Below are 16,710 nucleotides of genomic sequence, written 5' to 3' on the forward strand. Positions count from 1 at the left end.
CAGTGGCAGTGGCTCTGAAAATGCAATATCCTCCAGCCATTTCTTTGAGTTTCTTAATCCACTGCCTCTCTCTTCCTGCCCCTTTTTCCAAGATCATGAGGGTGTTTCAAAGAAACATTATTTAACACACACAAAATAGCATTTTTGTTAATGTCTTTGGCAGAAATGACTGAAATGCTTGTACTGAAGCTTTTCAAAATTCAGCCTGACATAGCTTTTCAGCCTGATCAGTTCAGCTTGCACAAAGTGGTAGGATTCTGTAAAAAGGGTCTTATGATGGATTCCACTAGACATTCTTACCTATACATACAAGGAAAAAGAGGTATACACTCAGAGACAACATATGTTTTAGGCAATCCTGCTTCAGTGCATTCCTCTAACTACAACCACCTGGCTTGTAATTATAGTCCTCATTATAAACAGATACAGGTCTTGAGTGATTAGTTATTGTTTATAAACTACTCAACTGTAGACCACCTGTTTTCATATACTGCTGCACCTTCTTCTTGCTTTGCTACATCATATCTATTAATAGGAAAACACCTGTTTCCTGACAGTGCAAAACCAGAGATAAACATTTAGAAGCAGCTGGGGGAAAGGTCTCTGTGAAGGACAACTAAAAACACTTGCTACCATTAAGCTGTCTCCAGTGGCTGTCATAGCATACAGTGAAGCATGTCCTGGCCTGCTTCCTTCAAGTATGTTTGGCTGTAAAACAGATGACGTAGAGTTGGAGAAAGTTTGTAATTATCATTTGAGAGACTGGAATTTCCTGCCAAACTAAAACATTAGACTTGTATGAAGCTAGTACCCTTAAAGACAACAGGTAAACAGCATCATATACAGATGTAGGAGGTGAGACATGAATGTTGTTTGCCTTAAAGATCACCGATTCCCCTAATGGCAAAGGCAAAGAAGAGGCTTAGATTTTCTTAGGGCAATGGAGCCGTGTAGACAAGAAACAACAGTTAGACTATTTAAAGCCAATTCTACTCCCTGCCACACTGGTTTTAGTACATTTTAGTCCCATTTTAGATCTTAGTTGCCATGCCAGGGCAACTAAGAACAGAAATTGGCTCCTTAAATTGTTAAACCATACACATTTACCCTATCTTTATTAAATTGTATGCATGTTGTGGTACTAGATTGAGATGTTGCAGTGATCAGAGGAAATGCTACAAGGACACATTGAAGACATACCTCAAGAAAACGGATGCTTATGTCAAGACTTGAAGGGAGCTGGCTGCTGACCAACTCCAATGTAACCTCAACCAAGCAGCTGGCCATTTTGAGGTAACGTGTCTTACCCTTGATACAGAGAAGAGAGAGTAGAGGAAGGAAAAGAAGAGAAATCCTGACCTATGGCCTACTGTCCTCTGTAACTTCTGCAGGTGGGTGTGTGGCTCAAGGATTGGACTCTTAAGTCACCTCAAGACCCATCAATTATCCATGATCAGATTGCCAACAATGAAATGGGGAAGTATTAATTACAGAGAGCCCTGTCTCCAAGATTGTTAAGCTGATGCATTTTACCAGCACCAACTTTGCTCAGAAATAAAACTTAGAAATCTCTCCTAAGTTTTTCAACTATAGTCTGTCCTACACTTTACAGGTTGAACTGTTTTTGTAAAACCATACATTGTATCAACATTGGCATTGTTGTTGTAGTTATTCATGAACCCACCCACTATCTACTTCCGGATGTGATCCTTATAAATTTTGAAAGCTATTCTTTTTTTGGAGGACAGTTTGTTTAAGAACTGGATTTTTTTTTTTAATATTTGGTATTCAGTATTCATTGTGCATGGTTACTGACATGGCCTTGTTTATGCTCACTCACTGATTGGTTAATTGAAGTTTTTTTTTCTAACAGGGAGATGGCAACTAATGGATAATTACAGAATAATAATTAAAGAATATTGCTAGTGTGAAACTAAAAATGCTTTCAATTTTAAAAATTACTAAATGCCTAATGGTCATCCACATTCCACATATGACAAACAATATAGTTAGTTCCTGCTGTGTATACACAGATGTACCCTCAGACCTGTATCTCACATCAGACCAGCTGTAGTGCTTCTATAGTGTTCACTGCTCTTCCTCCTGGATACAGAAGAACTCTTGGGCATCACTGCATATGTCTCAAAAGATACCATGCTAATAAATCCACTAGAAATACATTGGTAGAGATACAATTCTCCTTCTGTAGGATTAAAAAGAAAGAAAAACACACCTACTTCACTCCTCAAATGCCATCTCTTGTGGATCTATAGGGACTGTCACATTTCTGATGTAGCCTAAGTAGTGATGTGAAATTTCAGTGGAACATGAGGATATACAGCGTGCATCCACAAAGCGCCAAAGATTTTAAATGTCTGCAGAGATTTAAGTATCACTACCTACATAACTAAGAAATACCAAAGTGCACATTGGGCTGTGACTATTAGGGATAAGGGAGCATCATCATCTACCTATTTCTTTTTCAGCTGTACTTGTGGTGAAAGCCTGTAGGCTATGATGAACTGGCAGTGTTCTTGTTTGTAGTGTCAGACATTAAGCAATTTGCAGTTGCAGTGGCCTCGTATACCCTATTTGGGTTTTCTGGTGAACACACTTGACTTTTTATCAATGTAAAAAAAAATAAACACAGTCAGGTAAAAAAATGAAATGTGGACTATACAGAACTCAAAACTGAGCTGGAATTCAGCCAGCCTGTTTCCCACCCTCTCTTAAATCAGTTCCATTTCATAACAAGACCAGATCAGCACAGGTGCCCAGTGACTCCCATTAACAAGTAAACTTTCCTCATTCATCACATTCACAAAAAATCACTGGGGAGACTCGTTGCTGCACACTGGGGTTTTTCATAAAGCAGAATGTTGTATTCTGGTCATTTTGATTTCACACGGGGAGTCAGGCAATTCCATTCAGTTTTTCACTGTGCCTTTGATCATCTGTGTCATTGCTGGGGAGTCAAATAGGGACATAAGTGTTGTGACGTTGAAAACTGCAACAGCTAAATTTTAGGCACCTGGCCCCTAGAGGGGAATCTACAGTCCTAAGATATATGTGTGAGCTCCCTGCACATGGATAGGGCGCCCTGTACATGGTTAGGGCTCCCCTGCCGTGTACATAGGATGAGTTAATTGCCTTAGAAGAGCCAGTATGTTGATCAGGGTGCACTAACCAAGAGAAAATGATGAGAAGAGGCAGTAACAGAGTTAGGAATGGGGCAAAAGGTGCGGCTGCCTACTTTGGCTGTGCAACACATGTGCAGTGATTGCTGAGCTTGCTGCCTGGTCAGAACGGTCTCCTGCTGGAGCTCTAAGTGAGCAGTGAACTGTGAGCTCACCAGCTAATTGGGCTCAGGGCTGGGGCCAGGGCTGGCTGAACCATCGCTTTCTCATGGCTCCAGAGCCCAGGGGATTCTCTCTCTTCTCTGCTGAATTCAGTAGCAGAAATCCAGAGCCACAAGAAAACAGGAGCTCCAGGCAGACCTTGCATGGAGAGCTCATGTGCAAAACAGCCAAAGGGGGTGCAACCACATTAGTGCAGCTCCTCTGCAGCTGTATATGATATGAAGGGTGTGTCTTAAATCCCACCTTTTTTTGTGTTGCTGTGCCTAACTGCAGCTGCAAGAAGGCAACTGCCTCACTTAGGATTCACAGCCCTAAATCATCTTCTGGAAGTAACCAACTAACTCCTTGTACTCAAAAATGAAGAATGGAATGCTCCAGAAGGGTGACTTGGAAAATGATCAAGGGTTATTTCAACATCATCATATATGTTTAATGAACAGTCACACCCAACACAAACTGATTACTACTCCAAGGATGCTGTTATTCTAGCATCCTTTCCTTTCCTTATTCTTGGAACAGCTCAATTTCCTTGTCCCTAATATATTGCTGAGAAGATTATTCCAGACCTTCACTCCCACTTGTAGGGAGGCAGTTAGACAGGCCAAAGCTACCATGGAGCTGAGGATGGCATCCCAAGTAAAAAATAACAAAAAATTGTTTTGTAGATATATAGGGAGTAAAAGGAAGGCCCAGGGTGGAATAGGACCCCTACTAAATGGGCAGAAGCAATTGGTGACAGACAGGGGGGACAAGGCTGAACTCCTCAATGAGTTCTTTGCCTCAGTGTTCCTAAGTGAGGGGCAGGACAAGGCTCTCACTGGGATTGTAGAGAGGCAGCAGCAAGGCGCCAGACTACCATGCGTAGACCCTGAGATGGTGCAGAGTCACTTGGAGGAACTGGATGCCTTTAAGTCGACAGGACCGGATGAGCTCCATCTGAGGGTACTGAAAGCACTGGCTGACGTCATTGCACGGCCACTGGTGGTAATATTTGAACACTCGTGGCGAACGGGCCAGGTCCCGGAGAACTGGAAAAGGGCCAATGTGGTCCCCATTTTCAAGAAGGGGAGGAAGGAGGACCCAGGCAACTATAGGCCAGTCAGTCTCACCTCCATCCTAGGCAAAGTCTTCGAAACGCCTAGAGGCAGGAGTAGGGGTTGATGTCGTATACTTAGACTTCAGAAAGGCCTTCGATACGGTATCCCACCCCATACAGGTAAACAAGTTAAGAGGCTGTGACTTGGATGACTACACGGTCTGGTGGGTGGCGAATTGGCTAGAGGGTCGCACCCAGAGTGTTGTGGTGGATGGGTCAGTATCAACCTGGAAGGGTGTGGGCAGTGGGGTCCCACAGGGCTCGGTCCTTGGACTGATACTCTTCAATGTCTTCATCAGTGACTTGGACAAGGGAGTGAAGTGTACTCTGTCCAAGTTTGCGGATGACACAAAACTGTGGGGAGAAGTGGACACGCCAGAGAGCAGGGAACAACTACAAGCAGACCTGGACAGGTTGGACAAGTGGGCAGAAAATGACAGAATGCAATTCAACAAGGAGAAATGCAAAGTGCTGCACCTAGGGAGGAGAAATGTCCAGCATACCTACTGCCTAGGAAATGACCTGCTTGGAGGCAAGGAAGCAGAAAGGGATCTTGGAGTCCTAGTGGACTCCAAGATGAACATGAGTCGGCAGTGTGACAAAGCCATCAGAAAAGCTAATGGCACTTTATCGTGCATCAGCAGATGCATGACGAACAGAACCAAGGAGGTGATACTTCCCCTCTATCGGGTGCTGGTCAGACCGCAGTTGGAGTACTGTGTGCAGTTTTGGGTGCTGCACTTCAAGAGGGATGAGGATAACCTGGAGAGGGTCCAGAGAAGGGCCACTAGTATGGTTAAGGGCTTGCAGGCCAAGCCCTATGAGGAGAGACTGGGGCACCTGGACCTCTTCAGCCTCCGCAAGAGAAGGTTGAGAGGCGACCTTGTGGCTGCCTATAAGTTCATCACAGGGGCACAGGAGGGAATTGGTGAGGTTTTATTCACCAAGGCGCCCCCGAGGGTTGCAAGAAATAATGGCCACAAGCTAGCAGAGAGCAGATTTAGATTGGACATTAGGAAGAACTTCTTCACAGTTCGAGTGGCCAAGGTCTGGAACGGGCTCCCAAGGGAGGTGGTGCTCTCCCCTACCCTGGGGGTCTTCAAGAGGAGGTTAGATAAGCATCTAGCTGGGGTCATCTGAACCCAGCACTCTTTCCTGCCTATGCAGGGGGTCGGACTCGATGATCTGTTGAGGTCCCTTCCGACCCTAGCATCTATGAATCTATGAATCTATTCCCTAATGGCTAGAAACCTTCTAAGTTTCACTTTAATTTTATTAGGGACCAGCATGTACACTTTTTATCTGGTACAAGTATTACCCTTTAACTTAAATATCTTTTAACCTTCTCTGAAATCCATACCTAACTGCATGTATACAGAATACCTATGTCCCCATTTCAACCTTCATTCAATCTCCATTTTCAAAACTTACATCATTTGTTGTATTTTAAGTTAAGTGTTTTGAACATAGGTGATCAGAACTGTACAAAATATTCTAAATTGGGTCTTATGAATGCCTTGTAAAGTTGTATTAATACTTCTTGGCCTCTACTAAAAATACTTTGCGAAATACACCTTAGAATTGTACATCCTTTTTCATGGATGCATCACTCATGGCTCACGGTTATCTTGTGATCATTCAATAGTTTTTTTTCCTTCAGTGCCTCCAATGTATGAGCCCTACTTTATAACAAAAGTTCTTACTATTAGTCTCTAAGGGCACTTTTAAATGTGCTCCAGGGGTGGGGAGGGTGGTGGACCCATTCCAATTAAAATGCCATAGTGTCCCATGTTTTAGCATCTCTGTGCTTCAAAATGGTGGTGGGAGCACTTAAACCTTATCAAATGTCTCATTTGATAAAGTTTAGTTAAAGTACCCCCCACTGCCATTTTTAAGCATGGGGACGCTGATACACGAGATGCAGGAAGCTGCTGGAGCACAGTAATTACCACACTCCACCAGATTTGATTAACTGAATCTGCTCCAACGCACCGTAATTATAGTGTATCAGAACAGCCTCCATGTTCACGTACAGGCACCCCCAGTGCATGACTTCGTACTATTACATTTTGCACTACAAAAGATTATTTCATTTTTTAATCCAATTCAGTCTACTTCTGTATTAACAGTACCTGCATCTTCACCTGTGTTATCCACTAAAATCATAAGCATGTATCTATTCCTTGCACCAAAGTTGCCAAACAAAATGTTAAACAAAATGTATCCCAAAACCTATCATTGAGGGATGCTACTAGTAACCTCTCTCAAATATAATTCCCCTTTCACTATAAACCTTTGTAGCCTCTGGTTTGGCCAGGTGAATTATTAAAGATATGTGTGTGCTTTTGAAGCATCTGGCACTGACAACTGTCAGAAAATGGGGCATTGCCATAGACCAGTGGTTGCCAACCAGGTGTACGCATACTCCTAGGAGCACTTAAAAGGGTCATAAGAGGTATGCAGAACTGATGCGGTCAATAATTGCCATGTGTGTGCAGGCAGCCACAGTGCAGCATGCAGGCAGCCAGGAGCATAGCCCAGCCATGTGGAGAGCAGCCGGGTCCAGCTGGTAAGGTTGTTTTGGAGGAGGGAGTGGGACTGGGGCAGAGGCTGGCCAGCCAGAGTGGGATGCAGCACTGGGCCACATGGCGGGGGGGGCAGCTCCCACTGCTATGTGTACCCCGGGAGGGCATGGGGGGCATGTGCCCCTGGATTTGTGCATGGGACGAGGTGGGGCAGGGTAGGCTCTTGCTGCAAGCTGCAGCCAGGGCAGCATTGGGCTCTTCCCAGCAGGGGGCTGGGCCAAGCTGGGCTTGGGGCAGGCGGTGACAGTGCTGGGAGAGGGCCTGTGGGGCTATGGTGAATGCTGGAGAGTCTGCAGCCCCTTACCACTGTAGTCCCACTCCCGTAGGCCCCCATGGTGAGTGGGGGAGTGTGGCTGGGCCAGCGGCTGAGGCACAAGCAGCTCATCCGGGAGACATGGGGGTGGCAGCTCCTGCCACTGCATGCACTCCAGAAGGGCACAGGAGGCACGTGCCCCTGGATGTGCATGTGGGGCAGGGTGGGCTGTGGGCCACTGCAGGCTGGGGCCAGGGCAGCGCCAGGCTGTTTCTGGTGGCAGTGTTGGACTGGGCTGCAATGGGAGGAGGGGTTGGAGGGGCTACAGAAAATTCTGGAATGGCTGCAGCCCCTTCAGTAACCTCACCTCCCCCCCCCCATGCTGCTGTTGCCCACCCGAAGAGCAGCCCTGCCCAGTCCACACTGGGAAGAGCCCAGTGCAGCCCTGGCCCCAGCCTACCCCACCCTGCATGCACATCCAGGGTCATGCACCCCCCATGCCCTCCCAGGGTACACATAATGGCAGGAGTCACCCCCTCCCACGGCTCAGTCCGGCACCCCACCCTGGCTGAGCATCCCTTGGATCTGCCACAGCCCCACTCCGCCTGCACCACTGCGGCCTCAATCTGCCTCCCCGCATAGCAGCAGCCCACTCTTGCCCCACATGCAGATCCAGGGCATTCGCCCTCCATGCCCTTCTGGGGTGCACACAGTGGCAGAAGCCACCCCCGCCATGCCCCCAGACAAGCTGCTTGCAGCTCCATTCTGTTCCCTGCCCCAGCTGTGCAGTGTCTGCCCCAGCCCTACTCCCTGCCTCATTGCAGGGACCTTTGCCTGCCCCCACCCCTGCTAAAAACAAGAAAAAAATATAAAGGGGTACATGAGCTGAAACTTTGAGACAGAAGGGATACACTTGTTAAAAAAGGTTGAAAACTGCCATAGATAATCAATTTCTTTCTGTATCACAAAGAAATAGGACACACACTTATATAATGAAGAAATGTCAGAATTTCATATTTTAATCCTCTATATTGCCTGCCTTCTTTTCCACATACATGAGTGAAAGTATACAGTGTATGCAGTGATAGTTCTGTATTCATAACACATTAATTACAAGGGGTGGCAAGGAAGTCATTGTGAAAATAATTTCAAATAGTTTCATGTACTCTGGTATCAAAGACATTTCGGTTATTTCTTCTTTCAGGTACAGGAAACATCTGTTGTAATTACAACATCACTATGTTGAAGCAATCAGCAAACAATGACTACCCTATTTAACTGTCCTCTTTGTAGGTGTTTGAATTTTCAACTAACATTTTGAAAGTTACTTACGTGGATCAACATCTATCAATAAAAGTAAAAACACAAACAAGAAAAAAAAAACAGTGGATTATGTCGTAGCACAACGGTGGTCTCTTTTTAAAGTACCTAGTCCAATTCATTTCCATGAGAGTTTGGAAAATAATCAAAACTTCTCAGCTGAGCATTGGGAATGTGGTCTGCAGGAAGCACAAAATCTTCTCTACCCAGTGGGTTACCATGTTTGGAGAAATCTGAACTTTTCTGAGCTGGTGCAGCCTCTCTCCTGGAAATCTTTTGCTTGCTGTGTCTTTTTTAAAGGTGTTAGAGAAATATGACTGTAATTAACAACTGACAAAAATATCTGGGCTTGAACTGAAGTGGGAAATCACAGAGGTTACTTATTTTCTCATGCATTTACCATTTGTTCTCTTTTCTCAAGGAAGTTGAAAGACCTAAGGTTCAACCTTAATAAGGCCCCATACTGTTTCTAAGAGTATTTACAACATGCAAAAAATAAGCCAGCACATTTTTTATATTTAAATTTGTTTTCACTCATCTAAGCTATTACGCAGTATGCCATCCCTAAACCTTTTATAATAAGCAGTACATGTTTCTCAGACGTGGAAAAGAATGAAATGTTCAGCTACTCTAGCTGTTTGAGACTGGGAATGCGACAAAACATTTGTATGCATCCAATCCACACATCTGATTCTGCTTCAGCAGCATGAAAAGAAAGCTGCTTGCAGCACAGAGCTTTGTTATACTTGCATTCATTTGGAAGTAAACCATGAACCAATCAACAAATGGGAAGTAGTAGTCTCCTTTAACTGTTGTAACTTTATTGGAGTTCTGTGGAAACAAACCATTACAAAAGGGGGCATTAAATACTATTACTATAAATTATATAGAATCTGACCTAACTTCCATTGAATTTGATGGGAATCCTTCCACTTACAACAACCAGAGTTGAACAGGATCCTTTTAAGCACTGGTTGTATAATAGATGTCGTATAGTCAAATCAAGAACTCTGTTCTGAAGAGATTACAATCTAAGGACATGTCTGTGCTGTAAACTGAAATGGATTGTGGAGAAACGAGATATTTTTAAACATGCCAGATTGGGTTCTGGAAGCCGTCTAATGATGACACCCTGGAGTTCCTTACAGGACAACGAGTAGGGTCATTTAGCCTGTACTGAGCTTCATACTGTTGTGGCTAGCCTGTTTCTGACCCTTTTGGACAAATGCTTACCAAGAACTCAGGGGACTGGACATGATGGCTTTGAAGGACCTTTTCTGTCCTGTAGTCCCAATAAGCAAAGGTTTTGTCTGCTCTCAGAGGTGTTGCTTAACTGGAATACCCACATTTAGAAATCACTCTTGTGAAATCTGGGCCAGTTTGCCTTGTCTGTTTCTGAAACATTTTTGCAGACAAACTTTGGCAATTGCAAACTTCAAAACACACCCATTCCCCTCCCCAAGCCACCAGAATGGAGTCTGCACATTTCACCTCCTGTTCTACTGACTCACTATAAAAATAGCTGACCACTGCTCAAGTTCATACTCTTAACTAAGTTGTTTTGAATGCCTTTGTAAAAAATAATTATTATTTTTATTAACAATTAATTATGACAGGAACATGCACACTAAGCGTTTATTTTACATGGAAGAAGACCCAACTCATTAGGAAAAAAAATCCAAATCAGTTGCATGTGCACATATTCACCATGGAAACCTTGGAAACAACACAAAGATGAATCATTTTTAAACTGAGTGGGCACAGAATGGTGCAAAGGGTCCTGTTTGCCAGCCTCAGCTAAATGAAATTTACTCTTCATTCAAGCAGGACACTTGCATAAGACTACAATCTGCTAGGGTCACTATAGCAGAGGCTGGATTGCCACAGCCATGGTATTTTGTTAATGTGCAGTAAAATGTTTTAAAGCAAAACATGATTGTACTCATCAAAGTTGTTATGAGACAATCTTCATATGTTGCATGCCTCTGCAGTCCTCGGACAGTTCTGTGTTTGTATTAAGATAATATGTAAGTTAATTATTTCTTAGAAGTGCAGATAAAATAATCTAAAAGTCCATTGAATGCACAAAATACCTTTTAACAACCCTGAAAAAAACCTTCAAAACTGTGTGTATGCTGAAGTATCTTTCTTTCATCCCCCACAACTACTTTTCTATCTCCCTTAAAATTTGAGGGCTCCTCTTATGCCTTTTTTTGCCTCCCACAGATAATCTCATTTACCCCATTAATATGTCCTCTACAAATTTCTATGACGATGCAAAAATTCAGTGCTTCTGGAAACTCAGCTTTAGATACCCTTAGCTTATATGAAAAAGATGTTTTCTTTCCCTAAGTGTGAGTGCTACACTCTTGCTTGAAGATACTCTATCTTATACCCAGGTGCCCATGGCTACAAGGTGCCATTCCAGCCACAAGGAGCTGTTCCAGCAACCAGGTGTTAGTCCAGTGTAATGGGTCCCCAACCACAACACCTCTGGCAAACTGCTTCTCTTCCCCCTTATGTTGACTGTGGGCAGCCTGGGCCTCTTCTCTATGATATCTCAAAAACACTCATAAAAGAAAAGCATAACTGTATAAATATCCCCAAAACATTTAGGCTAACTTGAATTTTACCATAATTCCCTAAGTAAACAGAATCGAAACATTTAGAGAAGAGAAATATTTAGGTGATTTTTATTATTGTTGTTGTTCCTTTGAAGTGGTTGAACAAATGAATCATTATTTGCTTTGAAAGAAGCAGGTTAAAGTCAGTATAAATAAGGTACGGTCTTAATAATCTCAGTAGCTTTGAAATTCAAGATGGTCAGTTTATCTGCTAGGCTGCATAAGATATTTTTTAACCTACAAATAGTTAGCCAAATTTTCCTTTTGTATTTCTCTCATTAATTTCAATGAGATATGCTCCTTGTTAGTTAAGGGAGAACTTGGACCAGATTTAAGATAAAAAACAATGAAGACATAGACTATGTAGCTCAAGGAGTGTGCCAGAGTCCAGTCTCCAATACATGGATGTAGTTTCCCCTAGGTCCAGGTACTTACTAGAGAGACCATCAGGCATCCAAGACCAAGTAAAAATTAGCTATGATTTGCTAACTACTTTCCTTATTTAGTAAAAATGCAAGTGGAAGCTGAATAAGAATACATTTTTTCTTAAGATCTCTCTATATGTTACCTTTCTACAGTAACCCTCCAAGGTAGAGACCTGAAGTGGACGTAATTTAGATTTTTAATTAACATATACTAGGAAAAGAAAATAGAATTTCCAAAGGGGAGTCCCATATGACTAGGTACTGAAGCCACTTTTGGAGTTCCCACGAATAGAAAGCACATAGAAAGCAATCACGCTATCAGTTTGACTTGCCATGCTAACCAGGTCAATCAATGTTGCACGAGTCCTCAAATGAAAGTCAAGAGAACAAATCTAATAAAGACTGAGCAATTTTTTTTGTCCTCCTAGTTATTCTGTCTAAAAAAGTAGGGGGAAAAACATTAAAGTAAAAGATGCTTGTGCATAGTCCTGTGCTTGTAACCATGGCTGTAAATACATATCTTGTTTGAGATTACCTTGATTTTCCAGTTTTGACCTCTTTACACGAGGTCAAACCCAAAAGAAAATAATTTGTGTTCCCTATACTGTTATTTTTTTTTCCTAATTGCTTCACCTGATCATTACCTTATCTTGCCACTAGATCTGGTCCTCAGGTGAGTGATATTGCTGTTCATAATTTCCCACTATTCTTCTGGATTTTAAGCATGTGGAGGAAGAAGAACTTCCAGTTGCAAGCTTCTTTGTATTGTCTCACATTAAGACATCTTACCAAAGGGGAGTCATACACAGAACACCTTGCAGATGTTTTGAAGGCTAGGAGCTGCTTTCATTGCCCAAGACACATGCCTACACATCACTCCAGGAAACTCCCAAGACATGAGTCACATTTATGAGGACAGCAGGATTGCAAAGATACAGTCTGGTACCACTTACCGGCTCTCTACTCTTTATACATAAAAGTCTCTTATTTCCTGAATCACTGGGCTAGAATTGGGAAATATCCTCGGATAGGTAGGAATCCATACCTAATAGAGTCAGCTAGGGCTTATCTACAGGAAGTAGCTAGTGTAAGCAAGCTAGAGTATTAATTTGTAGCATATTAAAAGCACCTTTCTGAAACAGCTTTGAAAACTACTTCCCAGTTACTGTGAACCAGGAGCACCTAAACAAGTCAGTGCAGAGTAACTATTGTTGTACAAATTTGTCCTCTAGCTTATTGTGCACTGATCTCCCCAAATCATGAGGTATTCATTTTTATATTGTCTTAGCTATAGAAAAAGCTGTCCTAGGTAATATTTTAGAGATATTTAATATTCTTTAACATCCTCATTCTTGGAATCATGAAGTCCTCTTTTCTCGCTAATTTATTTGCCATATCCCCCGCTGTAGGTCAGACACATATCATTATGTGATGGACAGGGGTCCTCTTCTAGCAACATCTTTGAACCAAGAAGTTGCTGAGTACACAGGAAATAAAAAGGTCTCCTGCTTCAACTAAGGCTAGGAACACTGGCTCTCAGGAACTATATGTACATTTTTACAGGACACCTTTACACAGGCTTTCCCCAGAGATGCCAAAAATTAACTGGTCCATTAAAAGAAATTCACATTAGACATTCCTTAGTTATCTCTGCAAGATTATATGATGCGTGCCATAATTTTCCTGAAGGTGCTCATATTGCTGATTGGTTTATTAATTTGTGTTTATTGTAGGTATTCTGGTATAATGTTTTATCTTAATTAGTATTTTTATGCCCAATATTTTAACTGTGTATGTGGCCTCTTTTTATGCTACATGCTTTTCCAATATAACTAGGGTTTAGTATTTTACTTCAAGAAGGAAAATTTATACTCAAATTAAAACTAATTACATACACATTTTACTTCAAAAATGAAGCAGATTGTATTAGCATGCGATGATCCTTGGTCCAAATCTTCAGTCTTTACTCAGGCAAAACTCTTATGGACCTTTACATGACTTCCCCTGACCTCTGCAGAAACTGACTTAAGAAGAACCAAAGGATAGAAATTATGTCTCTGATAGAGCGATTTCAATAATTAGCCTTCTCATTCAGTTTTCTTCAATAGGAGAGGAGTTCCTAGTTTGCAAAGACTGAGGAAGAGGCCCAAATAACACTTGCTTTTCAAATAATTATTTTACATTCTAGTTTTGGGCCAGGTTCTGTTACTCATACTCATATTCAGTTGTAATTTGCTCCTTGAAGTAAGTGCTCATAGGATAAATGAAGAAGTGCCACTTATTGTAAAGGTCAAGAATCAGGCTCTTGTGTTAGCTGGCTCTCTGCCGTGGACACCCATGCGATTAGGTGGTTTCTAACCATGAACCTGGACTATCTGTAGCAAGCTCTTTCAGGAAATAGAGTTCTCTTTTTATACAGGTCTGATTTTGACAGGAAAAAGGACTCCGGTTCAGCAGGAAAGAATTGTTAGCTGTATCTAAGATTTCCAATCTTCAAAATATCATTTACATATACTTGAATCTTGGTTTGTTTTTAAGTTTGCCTATTACCCTGTGAGCAAAGTTTCTTCTTGGCCTTTGTCTGCTCAAAGCAGGGGCTCATCCCAGGGGTAACTCCATTCACGTAAGTGGAGTTATCTTTGATCTGCACGTGAGACTAGAATAAGCCCCTCAGCAACCACGTCCTCTTCTTGAATCGAAGCAATTGGTTTCTTCTTTTAGTTCTGACTCTTCCATCTGCTGCCCTGAGCTGGGCTCACTGCATTTGCATTCAGCAAAGCTTGACAGAGAAGCACTTTAGCTTGCAAGCTAACAGTTAGGCTTGGAATGAAGAGAGAGCTGTAAATTACCCACCACTGAGTTGCTGAGTCACTTGAATACTTCAGACTGCTCTAAATGCAGGATCCAGTGGGGCTGCTGAGCCATGAAAAACATTTTTTCAGAAGATTCTTGTGTCATGATCTCATTCTAAATATGACTTTTTGCCTGATAAGTGTTTAAGCTGAGATTTCAGCAGAAAAGGGGAATTGGCCTGAGACATTTAAGTGTTTCTTCTCCTATCATTAGAAACAACAAGAGAAACAGGAAGAGAGAATGAACATGGAAAGAGCCCCCAAAGCACTTTTAGATCGTTTCTTGAGAGTCAGCAAGCCAATATTGACTTTGATTAAGCACTCTCTCTGCCCCTATTAGTTTGGCAAACTGTGAAACAAAAGTGAGCTCGCTTGCCAAGTGGGTTTGCATAAACTCTTACAACTTCAGTTCTGAATTCCTTTGGAACATTTCTGGTGGTTTCAAAATAAGTTAGAATACTTTAAAGAATTCCTCATCTTCACTAATACATCTTTTTTTGGTACTTAGGCTTTTATCTTGTATCCATCATAATGGTATTCTTTTGCTCTCCAAAATTTCAGAGTGAAGTCAGTATGTATTTATTTTTCCCCTTCCTTCAGTCAGTAGGGTTAGAGACTCTTTTTGCTTGTTTGTGGTGGTATTGTGGAAGGACTATGAGAAATGAATGGGCTTTATGTGTTGTTCAGCAGCTGTTACACTTTGCAGTCTCTCTGGAAGTCATTCTGCTGTCTCTGGAAGTGACTTCCTGATTCATGGTCTTCCAGTCATGAAAAAAGACCCATCTCCTCCATGTATTGAGTTCCATTTATAAGTTTGCCCACTGCAAGTATGTAATGTAAGTACCCTGGAGGGCCATAATAGTATAAACGGAGTTGCTGCCTCTGCTTATGTTGACCCACCCTGTTTTAAATCATTGATGATAAGGCCCGAGAACTTGAATCTGACATTCTTTTTCAATCAGAAACTAACACAGAGTGAGAAAAGTGAGGTAATGGATGTTTGTCTCCTTTTGCTGCTGAGCATATGGACTGTCTTATTCTGAGTGTGTGTGATTTTATTAAAGGCTTTGTGACAACAAGCAATTTTGGAACTCACAAATGCCTCAGTCAATGTAGCTAAATCTAAATCCAAAAGGGAATACCTTTTTCTTGTCAATTAATTAGTTTCCCACAGTTGTGGTCATTTAGGTGTGCAGAATCAGTGTGCAGTTCAAGTAAATGTTAATGGACCAAAGGCAGATGTCATAAGTGGAGGGTGGTTACAGAGGCGAGGATTCTTCAAAAAGCATATCTTAACTTTCCCTGTTTAATTCTTCCCAGGATTCTGCTACAGCCAGACACTCTTCATTATCTTGCTTCTTATGCACTCTCTATATATGGCCATGAACTGGGCATGAATTTGTCCAAGCTATTTTTCTCATGAGCTTTCCAGTTGCTTTCAGGTTACAGATACCATCAGAATAGCCTCTTTGGCTACTTCTAATTCTAGTATGTGATAGAAACCAAGAAATATAGAAATGAGCCAACAGAGAGGAAAAAAAATGGGGATACTTTGTTAACCATTAATAGGCACTGGGCCAAATTCTGTCAGATTCTATGTACAAAAAGGCAGCAGACTGGCCATAGATGGCAGCAACTCCCTGGAAGGGAATTCTGCAAACAATACCCTGCTTCCCTTGAAGCAGGGAAGCAAAAGAGGCTTCCACACATCCAGCATTGTAGGAGTCACAGAATGCAAAAGCACAGTTGCAATTTTGTACAGTTAACAGTCTCCACTTAAAGCTTCATTTCAGTCAGGAAATAACTGCTACATAATACCCCACACAGAAACATATGCATTATAAGCAAGCACCTATGTGTGTGTCTGTTTACAGATACACACACACACATTTTTGAGTTGAAACAGAATAAAATCAATATCCTGATATCCTGCTTTCAGGTATCATTTATGAAATATTCATGAATGATACCTGAAAGCTGGATAGTTCTTGTCCCAATATTCCAATTAGCAAAGCTCAAATCATTAGAAAGGTAAATTAATATTTCCTAGAAGCTGAGCCCAAGATTTTGTTGTAATTTTTTTAATACAGCATCTTGTTTGCAAGCCTTAAAAGTAACTAAGATTATATTGAGTTGTATATGTCTGTATCTCCCTATACTATATGTATGCATATAGACATAACCTTTCAATCTTCT

The sequence above is a fragment of the Alligator mississippiensis genome, chromosome 4 (genome assembly GCF_030867095.1).
Source record: "Alligator mississippiensis isolate rAllMis1 chromosome 4, rAllMis1, whole genome shotgun sequence".
In the NCBI taxonomy this organism is placed as follows: domain Eukaryota; kingdom Metazoa; phylum Chordata; order Crocodylia; family Alligatoridae; genus Alligator; species Alligator mississippiensis.